Source organism: Chrysemys picta, unplaced genomic scaffold (genome assembly GCF_011386835.1).
Source record: "Chrysemys picta bellii isolate R12L10 unplaced genomic scaffold, ASM1138683v2 scaf33, whole genome shotgun sequence".
Taxonomy (NCBI): Eukaryota; Metazoa; Chordata; order Testudines; family Emydidae; genus Chrysemys; species Chrysemys picta.
Window position 1 is genome coordinate 159,176 of NW_027052740.1, and position 13,457 is coordinate 172,632.

General features: G+C 47.3%; 1 long non-coding RNA gene across 1 annotated transcript in view; it reads left to right on the plus strand.

The window, feature by feature from the left end:
• Positions 1 to 355: 355 nt before the first annotated feature.
• LOC135977771 (uncharacterized) overlaps positions 356 to 13,457 on the plus strand; it is a 67,600-nt gene continuing 54,498 nt past the window's right edge. The window contains exon 1 of the long non-coding RNA XR_010595216.1: positions 356 to 3,309. This is a non-coding gene — a long non-coding RNA (uncharacterized LOC135977771). The remainder of the gene's footprint in view (positions 3,310 to 13,457) is intronic.

A 13,457-nucleotide genomic window follows, 5' to 3' on the forward strand; every position in this document is an offset into this window, starting at 1 on the left:
CGAAGAAGAGCGGGGCACCAATCGGCTGTCAATGCAGCTGGCAAAGAGGAGCGGCACGCAAGTGCTCGGGCAACAGAGCGAGTAATGTGCCTCTTTTACCCGCGCCCTCCACCCAGGGTGGGAGGTGAATTCTGCAGATGCACCTCTGGACTCTGGGTCTGCACTGTAAGGCCTGGTCCACATTGGGGGACGGGGGGTCGATCTAAGATACGGAACTTCAGCTACGAGAATAGTGTAGCTGAAGTCGACATATCCTAGATCAACTTAGAATTACTTCGCGTCCTTGCGGCGCGGGATCGATGGCCGCGGCTCCCCCGTCGACTTTGTTTCCGCCTCTCGCCAAGCTGGAGTTCAGCAGTCGACGGGAGAACAATCAGGGATCAATTTATCATGTCTATACTACACACGATAAATCAATCCCCGATACATCGATTGCTACCCGCTGAGCCGGCGGGTAGTGTGGTGTGCAGAAAAGGGACGGACACGTGAAAGGGACTTTTGGGTTGCTGGACTTAAGAACCTGAGGGAGAAGGACACAGCCCAACTTATTTGTAGGTGGGTCTTTTGCTCATGGTTTATGTTATGAACCCTCCATTTTCCCAAATTAATGCTGAGTTACTTCCCTCCTTTCATTAAAAGTTTCTCTGCTACACTCAGACTCTGTTTGTGAGAGGGGCAGTATTTCCTCTAGAGGTGCCCAGGTCACTGGGTGGAGGCTCAAACCAGTTTTGTGTTGTATTGACTGGCAGAAGGGTTCCACTTGCATACTTGTACATACTAGTTGCTTTAAGACTGAGCCGATCACAACACATCTTCTAATCTTCTCTTGCTCTGGCCATCCTTCACCATGTTTGTCCATAGGTCCTTGTTAAGAAATCATCCCACCGGAGGCCAATCGCATGGCTGTTTCAGTTCTCGCGGATGCCACTCAGATATAGCTGCAGTCCATCTGTTGTCACTGAGTCAGGCCACATGTCCCGCCCACCGCATTTTGTGGAGCTTGCTTTTGACAACATCTCAGACTCCAGACTGCTGCCTAATTATTTCATTGGGGATGCGATTGCGGAGCGAAATGCCCAAAAATGTTCATTCCATTGCCCTCTGTGTGACAGACAGTTGATATTTTTCAGTCTTCATCAGCGACCGTGTTTCGCTGCCATATAGCATCGCTGGAAGCACGGTCAAGTTAAAAAGATTTGCACGAGTTGTTTTGCTGATCTTTCCTTGGAAGATGTCCCTGATGTCGTTGAATGTGCACCATCCAGCTTTTTTTCCTGCGCGACAGTTTGCCTTTCTGATCGTGGCGCATCTTGACTTCCTGGCCCAAATAAACGTATTTGTCAGCCTCTTGGATCTGCTCTTCTCCCTGAGTAATTTGGGTTCTTGGCAGAACATCTGATCTCATATATTTTGTTTTCAACTGGTTCATTTTTAATCCTATTTGACTACTTTTCGCAGTCAGTTCTTTAAGCATTCTCTCAAGCTGGACTGTATTTTCAGCTATCAGCTAAATACAGTTATTAAATACATTAAAGCATTAAACTGTTTTTACTTTCAATACTCTGACTTTTCTTCTGTCCTCCCGGCCCCCATTATTGTCCCAGGAAACTGTGAAGTTATTTTTTTTGCACCAATTTTCACCCACTTTTACATTAAATAAATTCCCAGGACATTTTAAAATAAAAACTGAAAATGAGAGGCCTTGTGAATACTGTGTTTTGGCCAGTGTACTGTGATTTTTACTGTGTGATGATATCGATTTAGTGTAAGAAGAAATTACTCATCTTGTGCAGTAACGATGGTTCTTCGAGATGTGTGTCCCTGTGGGTGCTCCACTCTAGGTGTCGGTGCGTCTGTGCGCTGGAGATCAGAGATTTCTCGCAGCAGTACTGGGTAGGGGGAAGGGCAGCCACTGGCACCTCCTATAGCGTGCGCCCCCCTGACTGTCCCCTCAGTTCCTTCTCTACTGGAAGTAGATGAGAGGAGAGTGGGTAGTGGAATACCCACAGGGACACACAACTCAAAGAACCATAGTTATTGCACATGGTGAGTAACTTCTTCTTCTTCATCGAGTGGTGTCCCTGTGGGTGCGCCACTCAAGGTGCTTGTAAAGCAGTACCCCTCCAGGGTGGTAGGGGTTAGGAGTTATGTATAAGTGTGTTATGAGAGCATTGTAAGGCCAACAATAGAGTCTGAGACTAGGCCTTGGGTGATAGCGTAATGCTTTACAAAAGTGAGCTCCGATGTCCAGGTTGCAGCTCTACAAACATCTATTAAGGGGACATTGTTCAAGAGTGCAATCGATGTCACCGTGGCTCGCGTTGAGTGGGATCTGATGCCCACGGTGGGTTCTTTGTGATGCAGGTGGTAGCAAGTTTGAATACAGGTAGAGACCCATTTTAGACAGTCTCTGCGTCGATATTGTAGAGCCCTTGGAGCACTCTGCTGTAGAGACGAATAGTCTTGGTGACTTGCGAAATGGTTTAGTTCTGTCCAAGTAGAAGGCTACAGCCAGTCTGACATCCAGCATGTGCAATGTTGCTTCTCGGGAGTCATTATGTGGCTTGGGCTGGAAGGCAGGTAAGTGTATGGTTTGGGTAATATGAACATTTGTAGCCACTTTGGGCAAGAATTTTGGGTGAGGACATGACATGATTTTGTCTTTGGTAAATACAGTGTACAGTCATTCAGTCATCAATGCTCCTATTTTGCTGACACGTCTGGCAGACGTGATTGCCACTAGTAATACGACCTTCAGTGACACGTGAAGGAGCGAGTAGGTTGTTAGAGGCTCAAAGGGTGGTCTTGTGAAACATTTGAACACAAGATTGAGAGCCCATGGTGGTGCAGGTTGGTGTACTTCTGGGTACATGTTCTGTATACCTGCTAGAAAGCACCGTGTAATCGGGTGAATGAATATTGAAGCCCCTTCTCTCTGTTCATGGAGGGCCGTAATGGCAGCGAGGTGTACTTTAATAGAGCTTATGGCTAACCCCGTTTCCTTCATTTCTAGTAGGTAGCCTAGGATCATCGATAGAAGCGCCTTGGTTGCATCCAGCTGTCATTGGTGACACCAAAGGGAGAATCTTCTTCACTTGTGGCAGTAAGTATTGTTAGTGGTGAGGCAACTTTTTTTTACCTATTTTACTTTCTCCGAACAGTTCAATTCCCCATGTTGGAACCAAAGAGGAGCCACGCTTTGAGATGGAGTTTCGCTGGGTCTGGATGGAGCGTCAGGCCCTTGTTCTGGGACAGGAAGTCCATCTGGAAAGGCAGCAGTTGTGGGGCACAGACTGCTAGACGTGAGAGGTACGGAAACCAAGTCTGTCTGGGCCATGTGGGGACAATGAGAATGATGTATGCGGTGTCGAGTCGTATCTTGCGGATGACCCATGGGATCAGTGGTAACGGCGGGAAGACATACATGAGTGACACATTCCATGGGATGAGGAAGGCATTCCATGCCCTGGAGCAAAATAGTGGACATTTGTGATTTGTTGCTGAGGCGAAAAGGTCGATTACTGGGTGACCCCATTTTCGGAATAGTGTGTTGAGAACCCTGTTGTGGATTTCCCACTCGTGTTCCTGTGAGAAGTGCCTGCTGAGGTTGTCGGCTGTAGTGTTTTGGCACCTTGGTAGGTATGATGCTGTGATGTTTATATTGTTGCGGATGCAGAAGCTCCATAAATTCATGGCTTTTACACATAGCGAGTGAGACCTGGCTCCTCCTTGGCGATTGATATAAAACATGCACTCCACATTGTCGGTGAGAATAGAGATTGAGGGCTCATGTGTGAGTGGAAGGAAGTGTCGGCATCCATTGTGTACCGTCCAGAGTTCCAGGAGATTGAAATGTAGGTGATTTTCCATCGCAGACAACTTGCCTTGTACATTGTGATGACCCAAGTGGGTACCCCAACCCATCAGGTAGGTGTGACGGATTGGATCACAGAAAACTCCCTTAGGACTTGCCAACCGATGTGCCAAGACTTTCCTGCCCTGACAGCTTAGGACTCCAGCACCCTGTCTTGTTGAGCCAGACATGCCAGTCTGCTCCAACACAGACCCAGGGTCTGAATTACTTGCCCCAGAGCTGCAGACTTAACTGAAAGAAACTTACAGAAGTGCTCCTGTCTTTTACCACTCAGATGCCAAAGTGCCAATGCGGTCCAAACCCCAAATAAATCCATTTTACCCTGTATAAAACGTATACAGGGTAAACTCATAAATTGTTCGCCTCTATAACACTGATAGAGAGATATGCACAGCTGTTTGCCCCCCAGGTATTAATACATACTCTGAGTTAATTAATAAGTACAAAGTGATTTTATTAAATACAGAAAGTAGGATTTAAGTGGTTCCAAGTAGTAACAGAGAGAACAAAGTCAATTTCCAAGCAAAATAAAATAGAACACGCAAGTCTATGTCTAAGAAATCTGAATACAGATGAAACCTCACCAGTTTCAATAAGCTTCCTTTTACAGACTAGTCTCCTTCTAGTCTGGGTCCAACAATCATTCTCACCCCCTGTAGTTACTGTCCTTTGTTCCAATTTCTTTCAGGTATCCTTGGGAGTAGAGAGGCTCTCTCTTTAGCCAGCTGAAGACAAAATTGAGGGGTCTCCCAAAGGCTTAACTAGACTTTCCCTTGTGGGGGGAGACCCCCTTCCTCTCTCCTATGCAAAATCCAGCTCCAAGATGGAGTTTTGGAGTCACATGGGCAAGTCACATGTGCATTCATGACTGAATTTCTTACCAGACAAGCCACATTCCTGGGAAAGCTTCAATGTGGATTGGCATCTTCGAGTTCGTTGTTGGCTTAAGTGGTTCTTGATTGGGCATTTAATTTGCACATTCCCTTCTCAATAGAAATCAAGCAAGTATACCGCCAATATTCCTAACTTCAAGTACAAAAATGATACATGCATACAAATAGGATTAATAGATTGTGTCTATCATAACCTTTACAGAGATATGTTACATGACATATGTAGCATAAAACATATTCTAGTTATGTCATATATACATTCATAAGCATATTCCATAAAGCCTTATAGGGGGCACTGTCACGGGAGGCATCTGTTGTAATAGTCACTGATGCGGGGGGTGTCTTGTTGAAAGGGAATCCCGGAGCATACATTCCCTGGCTGTGTCCACCATTGTAGGGTGAGGATAATATTTGGTGGTAGTGTCACACATCTGTTGAGATAGTGTTTGCTGGGTGCATAGACCATGTTCAACCAGTGCTGCAGACAGCGTATATGGAGTCTGGCATACTTTACTACGAAAGTTGTAGCTGACATATGTCCCAGAATCTGAAGGCATGTCCTCACTGAAGTTTGTGGTCTGATGATCACCGTGTAAATAAGATTGGTCAATGCAGTGAAACTGTGGTTTGGCAATATTGCCTTGGCTTGTATGGAGTCTAGGTCGGCTACAATAAACTCCAATTGCTGGGTTGGTTCCAGGGTGGATTTCTTTTCGTTCATCTGTAGATCTAGTTGGTGAACCGGGTCTATTGTGGTCTTCAGCATGCCTGCCGTTTCTTCTCGGTTTGCACCTCTGAGAAGACAATCATCCAAATAGGGAAAGATTATGACTCCATTGTGTCATAAATGTGCTGCTACTACCACGAGCGTTTTTGAGACTACGCAGGGAACAGTGGACAGTCCGAAGGGAAAGACCCTGTATTGGTAGTGATTGGGTCCGCCTGTGAACCTCAGGAACCATCTGTGGGCAGGATGTATTGTAATATGGAAGTATGCATCTTGGAGGTTAAGGGCTGCAAACCATCTAGCGCTGGGATTATTGTGGCCAGAGTGATCATTTTTGTACCTGTGGTTGCATACGAACCTGTTGAGTTTTCGGAGATCTAAGATTGGTCTCCATCCCCTCCTTTCTTCTCTGTCAGGAAATATTTGGAATAAGAACCCCTCCCTTGGTATTGATGTGGTGCTGGTTCTACAGCACCCAGCAGTAGGAGGTAGTCTACTTCCTGTTGTAGAAGGTGATCGTGATAGGGGTCCCTGAAGAAGGATGGGATACGAGGGAGGGTAGGGGGAATGGCTGTGAAAGGACTGGTGTAGCCGGATTGTATGATCTCCAAAACCCATTGATCTGTGGTTATCGCAGCTGAGGCATGGTAAAATGGGCGTAGGCGGTGACCAAAACTGTGGAATGGGGTATCTGTTGGCACTAGAGATATGGGAGGTGGTGCATACCCTCGACCAAGACCTCAAAATTGTGGCTTAGATGTAAATGGACGGGTGGACGAGGTCTGGTTCTGTGTAGCTCGTCATCTCTGAGCCCGTTGTTTGGGTCTGTTCTGAGTGAAGTATCGTGGTTGTTGACGGTTAAATGAGGTGTCTCGTGACCTGGTTTGGTGTAAAGTGAGGGCGTTTGTCAGGCGGTGGGTGTTTGCCTAGTGTATGCAGCATTGTTCAGAAGGCCTTCATGGTATGGAGACGAGAATAGTTTATCCCTATCGAAGGGGAGGTCCTCCACTTTTAGCTGTAGTTCTTTTGGAATTCCCAAAGTCTGCAACCATGATGTTCTTCTCATAACCACAGCTGTTGTGGTTCTTTAGGCAGCTATGTCCGCTACATCCATTGATCCATTGATATTAACTGACCCTCGTTGATAATGGCGTTGAGTTGAGGACGTTTATGCTTGGGGAGGTCTTCCACGAGCTCTTGTATTTTACCATAGTTAGAGTAGTCGTAATTTGCTAGTAGAGCAGAATAGTTAGCAACTCTAAGCAGAAGAGTGGCTGACGAGTAAACTTTCCGCCCAAAGAGGTTCAATCTCTTGTGTTCTTTATCTGGCAGTGAGGAGCGTAAATGAGGCTGTTTGCTACACTGATTAGCAGCCTCTACTACTAGAAAGCAGGCTTGATGGTGTGAAAACAAAAATTCCATGTCTTTGGCTGGAACGAAGTATTTTCTGTCAGATCTTTTGTTAGTCGGGGATACCGATGCCACTGTTTGCCATATTACCTCCGCAGGCTCTATTATAGCCTCTTCAATGGGGAGGGCAATCTTGGTCAATGATGCTGGTTGTAAGTTTTTTAACAACCTATGTTGTTTCTTCTGCACCTCATGTAAGGAAATTTCTTGGCTATTTGCTACTCTTTTGAAGAGTTCTTGGAACTGTTTCAGGTCATCTGGTGTCGTAGGGATAGACGGCGTCACCGCTTTGTCTGGTGCAGAAGATGAGTAAGGGGCAGGTGGTGAATCATCCGGGTCTGCCTGAGATAGTATTTCTTCTCTTCTATCTCTGTCTCAGGAGGGTAAGAGGTTTCTCTGTGTGGTAATGATGGATGTACTCTGGAACCTCCTGTTGCTGGGGAAAGATAGGGGATCTGGTATGTGGGCCAAGGACCCCATTGTGGCCATTGCATGGGGTAAGGTGGTAATGGGTAAGGCTACTGCTGTGCATACCAGGGCAGTGAATGCTCGGAGGAATGAGGCTTAGGCTTTCCATTCCATGTAGGTCTCATCTCTGATGGGGATGAGCGTTGTCCTGAACATATCCTTCCTCACCACTATGCATGGTGCAGGAGATAAAGGATGGTACCATGCTATGTAGCTCGGGGTGTGTTCGGTGTCGAGCAGTGGCGACTGTGGTGCCGAAGAAACTGCTATGTGAGCAGGACACAGGAGTTGCGCTGGTCCCGCCTTGGGGTTGCAGTCAACTGTTGGAGCACTGACCGGTGCTGGATTCAGCTTGTTAGGCGGTAGCAAGTCTTGTATCGGTGCCGGTGGCAGCAGAATTGATCGCAGTGCCGCTGCCTGTGCCGCGCTCTGCCCCGGGGTGGCTTCCTGTTGTTTGTCCTTCGAGTTTGGAGATGACCATGACATCACTGGTTGGTTTGGTTTCTGGGAACACGTGAGTGGCTGATCAGGTCAATTAGAGCTTTGAACTGTCTATGGCAAACTGAACAAGAAATGCCACTGTGAGTAACTAGATTAACAATGGACATGCTGCTCTTACGAGAGTTACCTTGCTGGCACTTCTGCTCCGCCTCAGCAGTTCTCCTCTGCTCATAGACGGTAGCTCCAGAATGCATGAGACTTCACCAGGTAGAACGAGCATGAGCGAGATCTTCCCAAAACTCTGGGTCAATGTTGAAACACCTCAAGGATAATTTGAGGGAATCTTTGAAACTTTTATTCTGGCCTCCCTGAGAGCACTTTCTCTCCTTTAACTCACCATAAAAGATCTTCTCTGACAATGACTCATCTGACAGTCTGGTGACATGGCCTGCCCATCTCCCCTGTGATTTCATGCTTGGAGTGCCTACCCATCTGAGAACCTCAATATCTGGAACGTTGTCTTACCATCTTATCCTCATCAATTTCCTCAGACAGCCCATGTGAAAGTAATTCAGGTACACTGTCCAGGTTTTGCATGGATACCTCAGAGTTGGCAACATGATGACTTTGTAGATGTTCAGTTTTGTTTGTTGGCTAATGTCTCTGTGCTCCCAAAGGCTACACTTGCTTTGTCAATTCTGGTGTTGGTTTAATTATCCATGTGAACTTCACACAACAGTGCACTGCCCAGATAGCTGAACTTGTCCACTGCCCGGAGGGCTTGGCCATTCACTGTAATAGCAGGCCCTATATCAGGCTTTCCTGGTGCAGCAGGCTGGACATCACTTTTCTCTTCTTGATGTTGATTGTGAGACCAAAAGTGTCACAGGCTGAAGAGAACTAGTCCACACTTTGCTACATGTCAGACTCAAATCTGGCATTCAGGGAACAGTCATCAGCAAACAGATCATGAACAGCCACTTCCTGTACCTTTGGCTTTGCCTGTAGTTTCCTCAGATTGAAGAGTTTCCCATCAGTCCGGTATCTGATGCCAATCCAGACGTCACAGTCACCAAACGCATCTGTAATATGCCAGAAAACATCATACTGAAGAGCGCTGGTGCCAGCACACAGCCCTGCTTGACTCCCTTGGTGACTGGGAATGGTTCAGATGACTCACCATCTTCCACAGCACGAGCCATCATGAAATTGATGAACCACTGCAATGAATTTCTCTGGGAAACTGAATTTTGCCATGATTTTCCAAAGGCCCTCCCGACTGACTGCATCCAATGCTTTGTCAGGTCAATGAAAGTGTAGCGGGGTGGTTACCTCGCTCCTGCCCTGAAGGGCTTAAAACAGCCCAAGGAAAGCCCCAGGCTGCGGCCTAGTAGGAGGCCAAGGAGTACTGGGGGTTGCAGAGGGCAGCCCAGGGGTAGGCCCAGGCAGCAGGTCCAAACCTAACCTTGCCTGAGATGAGTGGCCTATACTGCAGTCTGCCCCAGGGAGCGGGGGCTAGTTGGTGACTGGCAGTGGCCTTATTCGGAGGCAAGGTAAGGCTAGTGGGTGGGCGTTCCCCGGGGAGGGGAGACCCTAGTACTGAGGGGTGTACTGCCAGGGGGCAGCACCCCAGATAAAAGGGCACCAGTGTCCGGGAAGGACACGGGGGCCAAAGGACAGGCGGATCACCGGCCTGCAGAGGGTGCTCTGGGCTGGAAATCGAGCTAATTCCCAGAAGAGACCAGCAGGAGGCGCCGCAGGGGTGAGTCCGCCCCTCTACAGAAAGTCATATACAGGTTGGAGTTCTGTTCCTGACATTTCTCCTGAAGTTGAGACGCAGCAGACACCATATCTGTGGTTCCGCACCTTTTTCTGAAGCCACACTGACACGCAGGCAGGAGCCCTTGTTCAAGGCAATTCTGGCAAGAATTTTGCTGGATCTTGATAAGGAGATGCCCTAACAGTTGTTGCAGGTCTGTCTGTTATCTTTCCACTTGTACAAGTGGACGATAGATGCAGCCTTTTGTTCCTGGGGTATAGTTTTAGAGCCCACATTGACTGGAAAAATTCAGTCAGTTTCAGAGCCATGTGCAAGCCTCTGACCTTGTAGACTTCTGCTGGTATCACTTCTGCTCCAGGTTCTTTACCATTTGACAGCAGGTCAATTGCTTTCGCAGTTTCAGTCAGTAAGAGATATGGTGATATCAAACTGGGGCAGTCGATCAATTGCCTCCTCACTTACAGATTGTTGATTGAAAAAAAATCACTGGTCTGTTGGTATAAGGAGGCACCATTATCCCTATTTGGTGTATGGTGTGTAATTCCCCTGCGAATCTAGCGCCAAAACTGATCTTTCAATTTGCAAATCTCAAAATGAATGTTTTAATATTCCCCCCAAAAAGGCTTTTTTTTGTTCTCCACTGAAACAATGATAAAAAACAACATGAAGTCATGAAATGTTTTGGTTGACCCAAATATGCATTTTCATACAAAAAATATTTCAAGGGAAAAATGAAACAATGGCAGAAAAGTGCATTCCAAAACCAGAAAACCAACAAACAAAGAAACATATGACAATTACTAGTGTTTGACTTTGCAAAAATTTGAAAATCGTACAGAGTGAGAGGGCAGGGAACGGACCACTATACTACAACTTCATAACAGCTAACAGACATTAGTAATTTTTTTTCTCTTTTAGAGGAAATTCTTGCTGAAATTTTTAAGTTCCATTTTCCCTCTTCCTTCTTCCATAGTCCCCTGAAACACCTCCCACTAAGGGACGGGGCTTCCCTCGCCCATGACCCTCCCACCCAACAAAGACTCCTACTGTGACTCCCTTTCCTATGCTTCCCTCTCCCAACTCCCCCAGCCCATCACACCTCTCTGCCTCCAAGTTCTATCGTCATCCCCACAGCCAATGACTTCTCCCTGCCTCCCCTGGATCCCACCGGATCACACGGCATATTGAAGACAGGTGTGTTTTAAACCACTGATTGTAAATCTGTCCCTCTCTTTCACAAGCCCAGCACATTGTGTTCAACAGTTGGACTATCGCCATGAACATGGCAGAATGAAAGCTCATAATTTGCCTTTTTTTCTTCCTCTGTGTGATCTGAAATGAAGACAAAGGTAATTTCTGGGACCAAAGGGGTGTGTTCAAGGGAGAAGCAAAGGCTACTGCTGGAGAATCCTTCTGGCTGCAGGGGCTTGGAAAGTTTTCCTGCTTTCATCTTCCTCATGCCCATGTGGTAGGCAAGGAGGTTACATGGGTTGTTTCCCCTGTGTCCAGGGGCACTCTGCTTGAGTCTCACCCCTTGCACCATCTTCTTTTGTTGCTTCTCAAGATCGCCTCTCCCACCAGAACAATGAAGAGCCTGATCAAACATTGTGACAACAAAATCAGCTGCCTCAATTGTGCTCCAACCATGTCATCCCCTCCCTACTCAAATCCCTCCCCTGGCTCCTTCTCTACTTCTGCAAAAATTATAGCTTTTCCTCAACTTCAAGGCTCAACACCCAGGAACTGCATACTTTGTCAGAGGGGCTGCTCTACTGCCCTGGGGTTTGTGGGCTGTTCCACAACCTCAGCCAGAGGGGAATTAATTCAAACTGGAAAGGTGCAGAGATGGGCTCCCAGGATGATCAGAAACATGGAGTGACTGTCTAAGGGCTGGTCTACATTGTGGGGGGGATCGATCCAAGATACGCAACTTCAGCTACGCGAATATCTTGGATCGAAGTATCTTGGATCAAATTACCTGGAGTCCAGACAGCGCGGGATCGACGGCCGCGGCTCCCCCGTCGACTGCGCTATCGCCGCTCGCTCTGGTGGAGTTCCGGAGTCGACGGTGAGCGCGTTTGGGGATCGATATATCGCGTCTTAACGAGACGCGATATATCGATCCCGGATAAATCAATTGCTACCCACCAATACGGCGGGTAGTGAAGACGTACCTTTAGGAGAGGAGACTAAAAGAACTGAGCTTGATTTACCTAGCAAAGGAAGGGCTGAGAGGGGATGTGCTAGCTCTGTGTAAATGTACTGGGGAAGAGAACACCAGAGAGGGAGAGGAGGAACTGGAGTTAATGAACAAATTTGTCAAAAGAATAAATGGAGTATAACTGGCCCTGAATGAAATTCAGGCTGGAAACTGAAGCTTTGTGCCCATCTAGAAAGCTGGCTAGATCGTCGGGCTCAACAGGTAGTGATCAACGGCTCCATGTCGGTCCTGGGGCAGGTTTTGTTCAATATCTTCATTAATGGTCTGGAGGATGGCATGGACTGCACTCTCAGCAAGTTTGCAGATGACACTAAACTGGGAGGAGTGGTAGATAAGCTGGAGGGTAGGGATAGGATACAGAGGGACCTAGACAAATTAGAGGATTGGGCCAAAAGAAACCTGATGAGGTTCAACAAGGACAAGTGCAGAGTCCTGCACTTAGGACGGAAGAATCCCATGCACTGCTACAGACTAGGAACTGAGTGGCTAGGCAGCAGTTCTGCAGAAAAGGACCTAAGGGTTACAGTGGACAAAAAGCTGGATATGAGTCAACAGTGTGCCCTTGTTGCCAAGAAGGCTAACGGCATTTTGGGCTGTATAAGTAGGGGCATTGCCAGCAGATCGAGGAACGTGATCGTTCCTCTCTATTCGACATTGGTGAGGCCTCATCTCGAGTACTGTGTCCAGTTTTGGGCCCCACACTACAAGAAGGATGTGGAAAAATTGGAAAGAGTCCAGCGGAGGGCAACAAAAATGATTAGGGGGCTGGAGCACATGACTTATGAGGAAAGGCTGAGGGAACTGGGATTGCTTAGTCTGCAGAAGAGAAGAATGAGGGGGGATTTGATAGCAGCCTTCAACTACCTGAAGGGGGGTTCCAAAGAGGATGGAGCTCGGCTGTTCTCAGTGGTGGCAGATGACAGAACAAGGAGCAATGGTCTCAAGTTGCAGTTGGGGAGGTTTAGGTTGGATATTAGGAAACACTATTTCACTAGGAGGGTGGTGAAGCACTGGAATGGGTTACCTAGGGAGGTGGTGGAATCTCCTTCATTAGAGGTTTTTAAGGTTAGGCTTGACAAAGCCCTGGCTGGGATGATTTAGTTGGGAATTGGTCCTGCTTTGAGCAAGGGGTTGGACTAGATGACCTTCTGAGGTCCCTTCCAACCCTGATATTCTAGGATTCTATGATCAGAGGAGGGAGATTCTGGAGCAGCGTCCCCGCAGGAGTTGTGGGGTAAGCAACAGAATGAGTTGGAAAATGGAATTTGATAAGTTTCTGAGCATGGTTATCATAGAATCATAGAAGATTAGGGTTGGAAGAAACCTCAGGAGGTCATCTAGTCCAACTCCCTGCTCAAAGCAGGACCAACACTAACTAAATCATCCCAGCCAGGGCTTTGTCAAGGCGGAACTTAAAAACCTCTAAGGAAGCAGATTCCACCACCTCCCTTGGTAATCCATTCCAGTGCTTCACCACCTTCCTAGTGAAACAGTGTTTCCTAATATCCAACCTAAACCTCCTCCACTGCAACTTGAGACCATTGCTCCTTGTTCTGTCATCTACCACCCCTGAAAATAGCCTAGTTCCATCCTCTTTGGAACCCCCCCTTCAGATAGTTGAAGGCTGCTATCAAATCCCCCTC